This window comes from Staurois parvus, unplaced genomic scaffold (genome assembly GCF_062004578.1).
Source record: "Staurois parvus isolate SC_StPar_1 unplaced genomic scaffold, SC_StPar_1.0 ptg000648l, whole genome shotgun sequence".
NCBI lineage: Eukaryota > Metazoa > Chordata > Amphibia > Anura > Ranidae > Staurois > Staurois parvus.
This window is the reverse complement of record NW_028318444.1, coordinates 1,830,908-1,846,414: the sequence shown is the minus strand read 5'-3', so window position 1 is coordinate 1,846,414 and position 15,507 is coordinate 1,830,908. Positions and strand designations below refer to the sequence as shown.

The 15,507-nt window shown below is 40.2% G+C and overlaps 1 protein-coding gene across 1 annotated transcript in view; it reads right to left on the bottom strand.

Moving 5' to 3' along the window:
* The window catches only part of PDLIM4 (PDZ and LIM domain 4), a 242,311-nt gene that overhangs the window by 119,391 nt on the left and 107,413 nt on the right, over window positions 1–15,507 (bottom strand). The window lies entirely within an intron of this gene.

Genomic DNA, 15,507 nt, shown 5'->3' with positions numbered 1-15,507 from the left:
CACCTGTGCAAACTCTCATTACAATTATAGTGTGGAAGTAAAAAGAGAAAAAACAGTATCTCCACTCCACCTTTCTTGATTTGAAAAGCAAGGAACTAGCTGGTATCAAGTATGGCTCAAAAAACCTTATTTTTAATCTACGATTGTTGGTAAAATTCACCTTCAATGGTTCTCAAATCATTACTTAGGGAGGTCCCCAGCTTTACAAAGAGCCTCAATATCTCTCAAAGTCAAAATTTAGCCCCATCCACAGCTGGAACTAAACTCTACCGCTGTCATTTAAATATCAAATATATTAGTGCAAATACAGTATGTCTTTCATTTTATGTAGGTGTTGGGAACTGTAGCCTGATGTATTTGTAAATAAAAAAAAAAGCTAGCTTTAATAAAAGCTTATTAAAGCTAGCTTTTTTTCTTTTTAATTAAAGTAAAGCTACTGCACAACACTCAGTGGGACCAAATATTTCCAACAAATAGCACACAAGGCAAGTTGAAGTGTTTTAAAGACAAATAAAACAAGTGCATTAGTCGTATTCCATAAAAGAATATAGTTAAACGTTATATGGATAAATTCTAGTGTAAAAAAAACAAATAAATAGGAAAAAACAAGCCTTTAAAAAGTACAAAGTAGAAGGGACACCCTTGGCATTTCAAATTTACAAGAAGTGCAACAATAAATGCAAGGGAGCAATTAGGGCAACTAAAATGGAATACAAGAAACACATTGCTATAGCATGTAAAACAAATCCAATTTTTTTTAAATTTATCAATAGAAAAATGTTGTAAAAGAATAGATTGGCCGAATAATGGATGAACACAGGAAGCTGGTCACAAATGACAGTAAAAAGGCAGATGTATTAAATCATTTTTTCTCTTCAGTTTTTACAGATGAAAATAATGGGTTTGATAGCTGTGGCTGATGCAAAACCAGATAAAAAGAGACTGGAGAAAATTAATGTAAAGAAATCACCAAGTCCAGATGGCTTACAACCGCAAGTCCTTAGGATTTTTAGTGCAGTATAGCCAAGGCCCTACTTTTGATTTTTAAGGACAATTTATTTACTCAAATGGTACCAGCTGATTGGCATAGAGCAAATGTGATACCAATTTACATTAAAAGGACTGAGAGGCCTACCAAGAAACCAAAGACCAGTCAGCCTAGCATCAGTAGTATGTAAGATATTTGAGGGAATATTAAGAGACTCTAAAAAGAACTTTGTGTGTAATAAAAGTATCATAAATGACAACCAGCATGGATTTATGAAAGACTGTTCTTGTCATACCAACCAGCTATCATTGTATAAGAGAGTAAGTGAGAAATTGGATGGTGGAAGTCCAGTGGACATAGTTTATCTAGATGTTGCTAAGGTATTTGATAGTATACCTCATTAATGTTTAATCTATAAAATAATGTATATTGGAGTTAATGAAATTGTATTTGCATGGATAGGAATTTGGTTACGTAGGTTCAATGGTTCTAGAGAGTAATGATAACTGACTCATTCTCTGAATCACCAAGTTGTGAGTGGTGTGCCCCAGGGTTAGGGCCCAATGCTGTTCAGTTTGTTTATTATTGATAAAGAGGTTGGAATCAGTGTTTGCTGATGATATCAAATAATGAAGGGAAACAACTTCGGCACAGGAGCTTCATTACAAGAAGATATTGAGTTTGGGGAGCTACATGGCAGAAGAGGTTTACTATTGAGAAATGTAAAGTTATTTACTTGGGTGCTAAAAAATACACATGAAAATTACAGATTAGGAGAGTTTCCCTTAAGAGAATCAGTAATGGAAAGGGATCTGAGGGTGCTGGTCACAGACAGCATGCAATGCTAAGCCTCAGCTAACAAAGCTAGCAAAGCAATCTCGTGCATTACAAAAGGCATATATTCAAGAGATAAATCAAAATTCTACCCATTTACAAAGCACTGGTTTGGCCTTATCTTGAATATGCAATCAAGTTTTGGTCACCAACCTTCAAGAAAGAAGTTGTTGAATTAGAAAAAGCCGTCGAAGGGCAACAAAATTAATAAGGGGGATGGAGGACTTCAGCTATAAGGATCGATTCCCATTATTCGGGAACTCGGGTCGTTGGTTTGAATCCCAACCACATCACCACCTGCCTGGAGTTTGCATGTTCTCCCTGTGCCTGCGTGGGTTTGCTCCAGGTACTCCAGTTTCCTCCCACACTCCAAAGACATGTTGGTAGGTTAATTGGCTCCTGTCTAAATTGGCCCTAGTATGTGTATGTATGAATGTGAGTTAGGGACCTTAGATTGTACACCCCTTGAGGGTTCTTCTAACTTCAGCTTTTTCAATTAAGCTTTAGGAATAAAACCTGTAAGCTGATTGGTTTCTATGCAGAAGTGCATTAGATTCTGAGTGAACCAGCTATAGCTTTAAATAAACCCCTGTGTCTTTTTTTAACTTTATAAACTATGTAACTATGTATTTATATTTTGGTGGCACTGCCTACTTTTCCAATCCGACCACACCAAGCACAGAAACAGATTTTCATGGTTTACATCTCACTGTTTCCCTGCTAGAATTATGGGACATTGCGCCAAAACAGTGTGTCTGTATCTCTGTAGTCAACTTTCCAGACACACTCCCCCCCTCCCAATTCATACCCCCCTTCCCAGCTAGAACGGCGAGTTTAATTGAGAGTGACTCGTAGCTAGTACAGCAACTGCGTTGGCATAGCACAGGTAGGGATTCCCATGATGTCACCAACAGCTTTCTCTAATTTTTTTTCATGTTTTTGGGTCCTTCTGACCATTATTAGGGATTTTATCATGCACATCTCATGTAGGCATAAGGCCATTTGAAACGTGTAATTATATCATTAAAGACAACAGAAAAAAAATTAAATTAAAAAGCCGTAGTTCATTTTGTTGGCTGTATCATGGATAAGCATGTACACATGATTTTATACACTGCTGTCTGTAATGGAAGTTTCATTAATACTGTACTGTTGGAGTTTCCCCCTAATATTGGCAAGGTGTCAGCATGTTGTTATAACACGTCACGTTTTGTCCTTTCTATGTAATGTTAGAGTTTTCTTTTAATATTGGCAAGTTAATAGTGGACTGTCCTCTGAAATTCCGCCTTGTTTGCAGCTGATATAAGATGGACACCAATTAGGTCTGATGAAGAAGTGGAAGCTCCGAAACACCTTACTGCCCATATTTACGGCATCACGTCTCTGTGCTGACATCACTTCCAGCCCAACATCATCTTGCATTCCACGCTGGTCACCGTGGCGGCTGGCAGCTGCCTGGAGTCCATCATTCACCGTTAGACTGCTTTGTGGCTGTCATAGTGGCTAACTTTACCGAGGAGGGATCTGTGGATGTACTGACATGACTAATTTCTCCATGTATTTGTGAGTTGCTAATTGCATGATTTAATAAAACCAAGTCTTTTAATGCTACACTTAGTCTGGCGCCCCTCTGTTTCCCTTTCTTTTCATTACAGAGTCTTAGCTTCACTCTAAGGGTGCTGCCACTGATGCTGCAATTGTTACTCATTGGACATTGTATGAACCATTTTTATTCATCTATATACTCCTCCAGTGCCATTTCTGTCTGTTTGTATGTTCATTTGATTCTCATATATAAATGCTCTGATGCCGTGTGCCTCTCTCCCACCAGTCGTGCATGCCAGCAATCTCTGGGTTCCCCACAATGTTCTGCTTTGCACATTTCATTGCTTAACTAGTATGTCACTTTTCTTTTTTTTTTTTTTTTTTTTTTTAGGTAAAATGTTTACGCTGCCATAAAGCATTCTTACACCTATTACTGAAGTACAGAGGAATGTGTAAATGTCAAAAATTCAGCTGTGCGAAGATTTGTGTTGAAGCAATAAATATTTTGTGATTTTCTCAGCGGGAAGAGAACAACATTACAAATCCTGGACCTCTTCCGATTTGGGGTATTAAAGATACATAAAGAGAACCTTATGAACTAGCCAGCTTTAGTTTCTCATAAAAGATCAATAACCTTATCCTCCTATTAAACATTACACAGGAGGTGTCTTCTGCCAAGAACGCAGTTCACAGCACCATAAAACAGCATTGCTTAATATCCAACCCAGACAGATTGGGACTGTATTATTACTAATATCACCTTATTTAACAAGGCACACAACTTCTATGCATACATGTTCATTTCAGGACGTACATCAGATAAAACATACAAATTGCAGGACATTTAGCCACAGAACGATTCTCAAGAATGAAAAACAAGACGTACAAACCTGGTGACTTTGCAGCATCTACAAAGTCCCCCAACAGGCACCTTGAAATGCAAATGCCAGGCATGCGAAGATTTACCAAAATAAATGCATTCATTTCTGACTACTAGGATTGGATATGTGTGCTTCTCCATATCATGTGCATAAAATTACTAATTCAATCTTGCATCTATGATACGTGGGTGTTTCTGCTTTCCTAATAAGATACAGCCTATGAAGGGTATATTATATCCTATGCAAGGTATTTTAATTGGATCATCCTATCCCTAGAGGAGATGACTGAAGGCACTTAAGAATAGAGTGTGCTTTCCTATACCTCATCATTTACTTTTGAAATATTGTTTTGCCAAATGGTCTTAGCTTTTTCTAGTATAGACATGGCTTGGTAAAAAAGAAAAGATAGGTATCAAGATATCAATTTAAAATGCCTCATGGGACTTGTAGTTTGGCAACAGCTGGAGTGTCCCCAGTTTGACACCTGTGTTGTAGATAGATTACGGTAATTTAAAGTAGGAACTTAGTATATTACATTTGTTTTTCAAATCCTGGAAGGATTTAAATTTGCCTTCATGTATTAATTGGTGAGAATATTAGCGTCACTACATCCAGACATTTGTAAATCTCTTGTAATTGAGGGTTATACCAAAGAGGATTGCTTGGAGAAAGAACCAACAGGGAGTCAGCAATTTTGTTCCAACACATGCAAATGATCTTAAAAGATACTTTTGATAAAGAAAAGTTATTGCTGCCTAGAGGCCCATTTCTATAGAGAAGAATTATCAAAGCTTCATCAATTCCACAATAGTCACATTCATCAATTCCACAGCTGCATTATTAAACCGTTATTAAATGTAATACATAGCAGTTTACTAATCATTAGATGTGGCGGTTGCATTCGTTTTCTGTCTGCAAAGTTGGAAAAACCAGACCACCACCATATACAGAAAATTGTAGCTTAAAGGGAAAATTTAGGACCTCCAAGAATTCCTCTGGGTTGTGACCCTCAGAACCTTCCAAAAAGCCAAATACCAAATACTGAATGTGCAAGTTATTTTTGAATAGGCAGTCTTCCAGATAACCCAATTTAGCTACCAGTCCATTATGATCAGAAGTGATTTTCCTTAAAAAAATAAACATATAATTCAAATAAACTTCCAAAGTGCTAATGCATTGCTCTGCATTGAATATCCTATACCTTATCCACATCATTCTTTAGGTTAGAGAGGTCCACCCTGAGTGTGTCTATGTGTGTGGTTAAGGATGCCTGACATTGCTGGATCACCTGCACATTCTGTGTAAGCCCTGGTTCTTTGGGCAGCCACTCATCTTCTTCATGAGGGGAAGAAAAAAGATTGGTATTGCCAATGGTTTGGTACAGGCCACGTGGAGCTGCGGGCAACCACCATTTTCATCTGCTGAATGGGCGAAGCATGTAAGGTGTTCACTCAGTTGTTTTGTTTGTTTGTTTTTTTTCAGGTATGTTTCTGATTTTCACCATTGCACAAGTATTAGCAGGCAGGTTGACCCAGTTGTAGAGGATGGCTGAAAAAAGTTCAAGGCCAGGAAAGTTGGGCACATCCCTGATCACGTATTTTATATCTTTAAAATAGTCTAAAGAATTTAAGATGATTTTGGATTGGTTGCTGTTTGTTACACTAGAGCTGTACAAAATACTTGATATAGAACAAAGTGAGCGCTACTGATAAATTGTCACATAAGCAGCTCAAAGCACTAAAGATGATCACAACCACCTCTATACAAGTAAAATAATAAGAGAAGTGCAGCGCTAAATAACACAATGTAAAATACGATAAAATTCGATCTAAATAGTTCGATCAAAAATAAATGTTCATCAAAATCCTGCGATTGATTCATAAATAGGGTGAACACAGCTTGTATCAAATCCGGAATATGGCAGAAATGCGCACTCACCGACCGCGCATAGGAAATGCGCATATGTGTATCAAATCCCACAGATGTCGTTATCCTCCAGAAAGAGGTGTCATCAGTCGATCTGCTGGGCTAACAGGGCCTCCTTAGATATGGATCAGCCAAGGTATATGTTCCTTCCAGGTGCAGGATTCCCTCCTCTGGATAAGATATGTAGCTGTGTCTGCCACCCCTCAGTGAGGGGTAAAAATAGGGAAAGTACCCATAGTGAAGTATGTAAATGCTTTATTGGTGCATGAAATCTTAAAAATCAGGTCAGTGAACAAAATTCTGGCACATTGCCAGAAGAACACACAGTGAGGAGTTGATAAAAGAAGATAAATACTGACCCTAGTAATGGTTGGCCGCCAGACCTCCACGTGGTCTGGACGGCTAGATCAGGCGTCACAGGCTGTCAGTTCCTCCTGAGGCCTTTCGTGCTAAGGCACATCATCAGAGGGGATACTGACCTCTGTCCTTTTGTTCACTGACCTGATTTTTAAGATTTCATGCACCAATAAAGCATTTACATACTACACTATGGGTACTTTCCCTATTTTTACCCCTCACTGAGGGGTGGCAGACACAGCTACATATCTTATCCAGAGGAGGGAATCCTGCACCTGGAAGGAACATATACCTTGGCTGATCCATATCTAAGGAGGCCCTGTTAGCCCAGCAGATCGACTGATGACACCTCTTTCTGGAGGATAACGACATCTGTGGGATTTGATACACATATGCGCATTTCCTATGCGCGGTCGGTGAGTGCGCATTTCTGCCATATTCCGGATTTGATACAAGCTGTGTTCACCCTATTTATGAATCAATCGCAGGATTTTGATGAACATTTATTTTTGATCGAACTATTTAGATCGAATTTTATCGTATTTTACATTGTGTTATTTAGCGCTGTACAAAATACTACAAGCTTTATTTATCAAAGTGTCTGAAAAAAGACCCATTCTTTTTGGCTATGGTGAAAAATCAGATTCTCAGCATATTTTTTACAGTGTTTTTTGGGTGAAAAAAAAAATAAAATCTTATTAGCTGTTATGAACAACAAGAGCAGTTCTTAGATAAGACAATGTGCAGAATAAGTACATTTACTAAAACTGGAGAGTACAAAATCTGGTGCAGCTCTGCATAGAAACCAATCAGCTTCCAGGTTTTATTGTCAAGGCCTAATTGAACAAGCTGAAGTTAGAAGCTGATTGGCTACCATGCACAGCTGCACTAGATTCTGAGTGCGCCAGTTTTAGTAAATCTACCCCAATACTCATTTAAAGTGTTACTAAACCCACATCAGTAAAATCAGTCTGTATATGCAGTAAAGCACACGTGTTATACTCACTATGAAACCTAAGGGGTTAATCTTCTGCATTGTGTAAAAAGGCTGTTTTCCTGTCTTCTCTGATCCTCCCCTTCTTCTACTGTCCCAAATCCATCTGCTGATAGTACAGATAGCACTTTGCACATGCTCATATTAGTATGTATTGCTAGACAGTTTTTTCTTTTGGACGGTGCATGTGATCAGCACAGGGCCAATCAACACTGTCCAGACAGAGGGTCAGGGGTCATGCAGCCTCCTAGGACAGTCAGAGCAGAATGAAAACTCCTCCTACAAGCTTTAACCAGTGCTCATTGATAGACGTCACAAGACTGCTAATATACTGCTGATGAGAAAAGGTATTTAGCAGTGTGTAATTCTTAAAAGAATTGCATTTCCATGTTGTGTGTACTGTGGGAGACCAGATATAGTGAATTAAGGGTCCTAGGTTTAGGAACACTCTAATTTGACTTAAATAAACCTAAAACTGATTGATTACTATGGTAATTGCACTGGCTAATTATTATCCTTCTCTGCAGTGTAAATAAAACCTAATAACAAGCCCCCAAACCAGTTCCCATGCAGAAAGGTATGCACTGTATACGACTAAAAGCCTATAAACTGTAGTAAAAGCAGGGTAAAAATAGATATATTATTTTATAATGATATAAATAATAAAATAAATACAGTATATACTAATGGTTTTTAGTGATAGTAAGTAATTTAATATTTATTTATTTAGCAGCTATGCAAACCTAGCATGTCAATGAACTAGTTATGAAGTACTGCAAATATAAAATCAATATTAAAGATTTATTTTTGTTTTAAACAGTAGAAAATAGCACAGAAATGAGAGCATCCAGAAGTCTGAAAGAGAAAGTCTCCAACGCCTGCAGAATCCTAATGAGAAGAGCTTCAGGCTTAGAGAATGTATGACGAGGGTTATCCTGGAATGTGGGCAACAAGTTCCCTGTTTCCATTAAACTAATCCCCTCTAGAAACTGCTTTAATAAATTGCCCTGTCTAGTGGCAGCTTTGCATATGGTGCATGTAACTTTTAAGCATACAGTGTAGCCTATGAAGAGGCAATGTTAAAAAGAGTTAAAGCAGAACTCTAGTAAACAATAACAAGATAAGAATGAACAGCTCATTAAAAGATAAAAAAACAGAAACAGTTTTTGCTGCAATATTCACCTTCAAACTAGATACACTATATTGCCAGACGTATTGGGACACCACTCCAAATCATTGGATTCAGGTGTTCCAATCACTTCCATTGCCACAGGTATATACAATCAAGCACCTAGGCATGCAGACTGCTTCTACAAACATCTGTGAAAGAATGGGTTGCTCTCAGGAGCTCAAATTCAAATGTGGCACTGTAATAGGTTGCCACCTGTGCAATAAGTCCACTCATGAAACTTCCTCACTACTAAATATTCCACGGTCAACTGTTAGCGGTATTATAACAAAGTGGAAGCAACTGGGAACAACAGCAACTCAGTCACCAAGTGGTAAGCCATGTAAAATGACAGAGCAAGGTCTGCACATGCCCAAGAGCACAGTGTGCAGAAGTCGCCAACTGTCTACAGAGTCAGTAACTAAAGACCTCCAAACTTTGTGTGGCCTTCAGATTAGCACAACAACAGTGAGTAGAGAGCTTCATGGAATGGGTTTCTATGGCCGAGCAGCTGCATCCAAGCCCTACATCACCAAATGCAATGCAAAGCGTCAAATGCAGTGGTGTAAAGCACACCGCCACTGGGCTCTCGAGCAGTGGAGACATGTTCTCTGGAGTGACGAATCATGCTTCTCTGTCTGGCAATCCGATGGATGTGTTTGGGTTTGGTGGGTGCCAGGAAGACCGTACTTGCCTGACTGCATTGTGCAAAGTATAAAGTTTGGTGGAGGAAGATAATGGTGTGGGGTCATTATTCGGGGGTTGGCCTTGGCCAATTAGTTCCAGTGCAGGGAACTCTTAAGGAGTCAGCATATAAAGACATTTTGGACAATTTAATGCTTCCAACTTTGTGGGAACAGTTTGGGGATGGCCTTTTCCTGTTCCAACATGACTGCGCACCAGTGTACAAAGCAAGGTCCATAAAGACATAGGTAATTGAGTCTGGGGTGGAAGAACTTGACTGGTCTGCACTTCAACCCGATAGGACAGCTTTGGGATGAATTAGAGCGGAAACTGTGAGCCAGGCCTTCTCGTCCGATATCAGTGCCTGACCTCACAAATGCGCTTCTGGAGTAATGGTCAAACATTCCCATAGACACACTCCTAAACCTTGTGGACAGCCTTCCCAGAAGAGTTGAAGCTGTTATAGCTGCAAAGGGTGGGCCAACTCAATATTGAACCCTACATACTAAGACTGGAATGCCATTACAGTTCATGTGCATTTAAAGGCAGGAGTCCCAATACTTTTGGCAATATAGTATATTTCCCTGCAGTAATTACAACATATTACCTGCCCCCCAGATTTCCTCAATGTGATGGATATCATTCAACCCACCCACTGGGCCTAGGTGATCCTTGACCTGCCCAGCCTGTGACTGACTGTGAAGGGAGAAGCAACACAGTAAGGCTACGTTCACACTAGCCTTGTGTGCAGGCGGCAGAGAGGCATTTGGGAAGCGTTTTTACCGCTTCCCAAACGCCTCTGCCAATTCTGCACATTACAGCACATGGTGCTGTTCTAACAGGAGCGTTTGCGTCGCGTCGCGTTGCGTCGCGGCAAAACGGACGCCTCTGGTCGAGTCAGGAGGCTTTGAAGCCTCCTATTCTCGTCTATGGTGCCGCTCCGCAAACGCCCGGCCGGCGTTTGCGGTGCGGTTGCGACGCAGTTGCGGGGTGTTTGCGGAGCGGTAACACCACTCAAATGCATTATAGGCGTTTGTGGGGCGTTATTAACGCTCGGCAAACGCCTAGCAACTGCCGCTAAACCGCGCATGCGGCGTTTGCGGAGCGTTTGCCAAGCATTAAAAAAGCTCCGCAAACACCGGACCAACGCTTGCCAAACGCTATAGGGGCGTTTGGCAAGCGTTGGCAAAACAGCCTAGTGTGAACGAGCCCTAATTAGCTATGTGTCACTCTGCTATTTCTTCTTATCAGCATGCTTTCGGTACGACATACACGGATTGGCTTCTTGTACTGCTTTTTCCTTTTCCACTCTAAGCTCCTTTGTAGCGGATTTGCACAAAGCTGATAACGGGTTAAACTTACACTGCTTATATTAAAAAATACATTTAATGATGTATTACTAATTATAGATCTGCATTAATGTGTGCCTTTTACATGTGTCTTTACCATGACTTTCCTGAAGCTGTAGCAAACATACTAATATTCATATGTATTTGTGTAAATATTAACACTGTGCAAACTACATAAACAACCAGACTTCATTCCCCTAGGTGCGTGATCCCTTTATTGTTCTTGGTGTTCACAGAGGGAACACAAGATTATGACTCTCCCCTAGTTTATACAAATACTCTACATAGTAGTGGTAGTTATAGAGAAACACCCACAACCGATTAACCTGGTTGAAGCAAAAAACAGGTAATGTATAATGAATCTCCTTTTAAATTAAGGCATGTCACTTAGTAGAATGGAAACAAATACTGCATACATAATACTTCAGATTTAAAGTGGACCTCTAGTATAAACAATAGCCCCTTCTTTACTGCTTAAATCTGCCTACGTTAAAAATTCCTTGAAACTGGAATGAAATAAGACCACCCCCCATCCTTTCCCCACCTTGGAATAGGTAACAGAACCCCTAAGTTAGCTATAAAAACTGCTGCTCAGAGACTTAAGCATGTCATGTTACATGACCAAATACCAAGGCACTGGTTATGCAATTTTGAGGACAGCATAAGATTTCAGGCAAAGCTATGACTTGTCCCATCTTCCCTGAAAGTTTTATTAAACCCTCAAATTTAAAAAAAAAATTATATAGTGCTGCAGCCTGTGGGTGCTTGGCATTAGATGTCTCTAACTTCCCCCCCTTCCTTTCCTGATCCCTATCTTCAGTTGGCTCCATTCTCTACAGCAAGGGTGTCAAACTCCATTTCATCACGGGACGTATTAGTATTCTGGTTGCCCTCAAAGGGCTGGTTGTATCTGTAAGACTAGATGTGCAGAGCACCCCACCCTCCATTACATCAGATGTCAATAATCCCACACCCTCCCTAACATCACTGTGCACCCTCTTTTTGGGGGCAGAGCTGGAAAGCAGAAGGTGCAGGGTCCAATGGAGGACCAGAGGAGGAGTGGAGTCAGTTATCAGAATCTGCTGAATGCTGAGATGAGGGGGTGCTGCAGCTGCACTGAGTGGTGAAGGATTTGGCAGAGGAGTTCTATTCTCTCTGCTGCCGACTGCTGAGACAAGGTGGGGGTCGAGACCAGGGGGTACCAGCAGGAGAGGTGCAAGTGCCATATGAAATGGCCTGGAGGGCCAGATTCGGCCCACGGGCCTTGTGTTTGACACCTGTGCTCTACAGGGTCTCATGGAGCCACCTTTGAGAGTAAGCTCTCTATTGCCACTATGGACAAATCTGCTTATGTCCACAGAAGTGAACAGCCCCAGCGGCAAGATGCTCTGTGCGAGTGATTGGCATGGGCTGGAACCTGCGCTGTCCTTAGTGCACTGTGCTTGAGCAGTATTCAAGGCATGGAAGTTCAGGTACACAGTTGTCAATCTGCAGCAGGCATCAATACATTGATTATAATGTAAGTGTATTGAGGCTATATTACAAAAAATTGTAGATTGGGTGATTTATGTTGCTAAGAATGCATGTATTTAGAAACACAGGGTTTAATAATACTTTAGAAAGACATCACATGACTAATATCAGCCTGAGGCCAAAAACCCTTTATGCTGGGGCTGTCAGTTCAATAACAGATATATAACATTATTAAACAGAGGTGAATAATCCGTGGAATAAAGATAGAATATGGAAACAAAATACAACACATGGTCATTTTCTACTTAAACTTTCAGAGCTAGAAAACTTGTGTTTTGTGACCACTATCACATGTATTAGGTGAGCTTAATCCAAGCCTTTTATTTATTTTTCTTTGTTCTGTAATTAATTGAATTATTATGGGTGGTTTCTCTCTCATTTTCACATGAAATGGAACTTTCCACTGAGGCAGAGTTGGCTTGTGTAGTTACATTTTTCGGAAAATATATTTTATTAACGAGCCTGTCTGGTGGCTGCTAGCACTTCCTCCTTCTGATTGCTCCCGTCACTTGCCAAAATGAAGGGTCTACAGTATGTTAAATGAACAATGTTCTTCCAGCAACTATGATCCAATACTACGTAGGCTGTGTGGCAGAAGTTTGTGTACCACAAGTCTGGCTGAAGAGAATGAAATTATGTGGCAGGCAAACAGCTCTCATATACTGCATTTCCACTATGTATTTATCTGTTTGCCCTGTGCTGTACGTCTTCCAGAAATACCAGCATTTCAAGGGAAGGTATCATTTCTTTATATACTGTATATTTTTAAATGGTATATGCATAAAGATGTATGTATACAGATGTGCATTGATATACAGTAAACTTGAAAACAGGGGTGGACTGAAAACGCATGGGGCCCCCGGGCAATAGGGGATCATGGGGCCCCTGTGTCCTTGCCCAAACTCAAAAAAGCCTATGAAAAAGGTACCAGGGGCATCTTATGGGGCCCACTACTGACCCCGGGCCCTCGGGCAGTGCCCGAGTTTCCAAATGGTCAGTCCACCCCTGCTTGAAACACATTAGGAAAGTCCATAATATTGTTCATGAAAATTCTCTAAATATTTCTACAGAGAAATATAGAAAATGACAATCTCAAATGACCACTAAACATGAAATATGTACTTTAATTTACATAAAGTGTTTATAGTGTAAATGTTTCACAGGAGTATTTAAAGTGTTACTAAACCCACAACAGAAAAATCATCCCGTATATGCAGTAAAGCATGCTTGTTCTACTCACTGTGGAACATAAGGGGTTAATCCTCTGCATTGTGCAAAAAGGCTGTTTGATCCTTTCTTCTCTGTTCCTCCCCTTTTTCAAGCAACCACCACTCCAGACTGAACTGTAGGAATGTACATGCTCAGTTTGGTGTGGATTGCTAGAGGTTTTTTTTTTTCTTGAGAGAGTGCATGTGATCAGCACAGGGCCAATCAGCACTGTCCAGATAGAGTTCAGGGGATTTGTATCTTCCTAGAGCAGAAATAAAACTTCTCCTACAAGCTTTAGTTAGTGCTGGGCTGGACACAGAAGTCACAAGACTGCTCTAACTGCTGGTGAGAAAAGGTATTTAGCAGTTTACATTTATGAAAATAATTGCATTTCCATGTTCTGTGTACTGTGAGAGACCACATAAAGTGGATGCAGGGTCCTGGGTTTAGTAACACTTTAAAGCACAAATCCAGTGTCATTGTCCCATGTGTTCTCTTTGGTCCTCTTTGTACAGTATGTGCTAATTGGAGTACTACTATTCTTTATGGCCACTTACTATCATTAGTTACGATTTATATTTTTACTGAGTGCCGGGAGCATAGCTATCACTATACTTCTGCCACTCTGACGCTGGACCTTCTGGTCCAGCTCCTGCAGCTGCAGTCATATGCAGCCACTGTGCCCACTGCTCCCCTCTTTCGTACCAATTACATAACACAGTGGGGTTAATTTACTAAAACTGGAGAGTGCAAAATCTGGTGCAGCTCTGCATAGAAACCAATCAGCTTCTAGGTTTTTTTGTCAAAGCTTAATTGAACAAGCTGAAGTTAGTAGCTGATTGGCTGCTATGCACAGCTTCACCAGATTTTTCCCTCTCCAATTTTAGTAAATCAACTCCTTTGTATTGTGAGAACCTATTCACAAAATGCAAAGCCTTCTCTGAAAGGACAGGAGGGGCAGGCAGAGTTGCTGCTGTATGAGAATGCAGCGCATGTCCTGTCAGAGCCCTGGAAGTGTAGTGAAGGCTGTAGGCCCTGTGTTCCAATAACTATCCATTGTAAATTAAAGAGATAAGTCCATGAGATGTCATGCACCTTAGACTTAAACCATAGTAAGTCACCAGATGATAGAAAGTGGCTGAATTCCTGAAATTCACTTGCCTTTTTTAAACCTTAGATGTCTGGACTTATCTTTGCTATATACATATGCGATTTTATCATGTCCAGATCAATAGAATTCTCCAAAGCTGGTCGTACACTGAAGGTCCAGCCACTTGACAGAAGTCGATTATTTAACTGGCTTCTGTTGAAGGGACATTTTCCAGTGTCAAATGACTGCAACCAGTCATCTGTAGTCCACTGATCAATGTATTCTGACTGCAGTGGGTGCCAATGTCAGAATACACTGCCCCAGTAGGGGGAATTCTCCATCCAGTCACAGTAACAATAAATGTTCATAGCAAACGGAATACACATGGAATTCTTTCACTAATTAAAGTGCACCTGTGTCCAGGAAAAATCTTCAAAACAACAGTTTTGATTTGAGTATATCATGCCCTTTTCATAGAAAAAAAGAAAATAAGTCCAGTAATCCGCAGTTATTAGCGTCATTAGTTTAATGCAGCAGCCAACTTTGACTGTGAAGTCAGTTGCTATGCAGATCACATAATTGGTCTCAGTATATTCACATAAGATGCGGTGGGACTGTGTTGGGTGGCTATTCCATTGCAGTCCCACCACATGGACAAGGCAATATGCCTTGTCTCCTATGTGCCCTAGTCACACTACTATGTTGAGGTGGTGTGTGGGCACCTTTCTGCACCTCTTAAACTCAATCTCTTCTAACAAATACACAGATCCAATTATTTCAGGCTAATAGCAGTACATAGACCAGGAACAAAAAATAAACAACAAATTACAGAGGATTATTTTGTGAACATCTGGAGCAACACAGTTCACAGTAAGCGCAAACAGAGCTCTGTAAATACATCTCATTAATCTAAATTACTATTATATTAAAATATCCCTATTCTATAAAG